This window comes from Myotis davidii, unplaced genomic scaffold (genome assembly GCF_000327345.1).
Source record: "Myotis davidii unplaced genomic scaffold, ASM32734v1 scaffold143, whole genome shotgun sequence".
NCBI lineage: Eukaryota > Metazoa > Chordata > Mammalia > Chiroptera > Vespertilionidae > Myotis > Myotis davidii.
In genome coordinates, this window is record NW_006294876.1 from 6,473,397 (window position 1) to 6,474,454 (window position 1,058).

The window sequence follows — 1,058 nt, forward strand, 5'->3', positions numbered from 1 at the left end:
AATGGAAGATTCAAAGAAGGGAAAGTGTGACATGTGGCACTTGTCATTTTTAAATGTACACAAGGTAATTATTAAAGAGATTCTTTATTAAATGACCTTGAACAATATGGGGCATTATTTGTACAGAAAATAATTAGCTGTTTACTAATTATTATACAGAACCCTCCCACGTAACTATGGCATTATGTCATGCATCCTGTACTCGGATGCAGGAGAAAGTGTCTTATTGTCCATATATATTGATATGGAAAGTATGGAAAAACATTCGTTTACCTTTTGCGTTATAATATTATTGTATAGATACAAGTCTTAGGAATTGATTTTAAGTGTATCTCCCTCTCATCCCCGTACATTTGCACTCATGTTTCCTATGGAAACACTACTTGATTTAGATGTTGTTTACAATTATAGAACGTGGCATAGAATCCACAGGCTGGCCAGTGCAGGCAAACCTTGGGCGAAGGAATGCCTTTAAAACTGAGAACATCCTAAGAGGTGGCCCCTGACAGCACACCCCTTTTTAATCCTGCTCTCAGCATTTACACATCATAATGTCAAACAAGGTTCAAAGTTCAGATGGGAATATTGAACAAAGCAACTGACATATATTTAAAAGAACAAAACTAAAAACAGTTTTATAGTGCAGATGGAAGAAACATACCATGTTCATGGATTGGTAGAATCAACATCATTAATATGTCCATACTACCTAAAGCAATCTATAGGTTCACTGCAATACCCATTAAAATACAAACAGTGTATTTCACAGACCTATAACAAACTCTCCAAAAATGCATCTGGAATAAAAAAAGACCCCAAATAGCTGCAGCAATCCTGAGAAAGGAGAACAAAGTAGGAGGGATATCAAGCTATATTACCAAGTCACTGTTCTCAAAACTGCCTGGTACTGGCACAAAAACAGACATATAGACCAATGGAATAGGACAGAGAACCCAGAAATCGACCCAAACCACTATAGTCAATTAATATTCAACAGAGGAGGCAAGAGCACACAATGGAGTCAAGACAGTCTCTTCAATAAATGGTGTTGGGAAAAT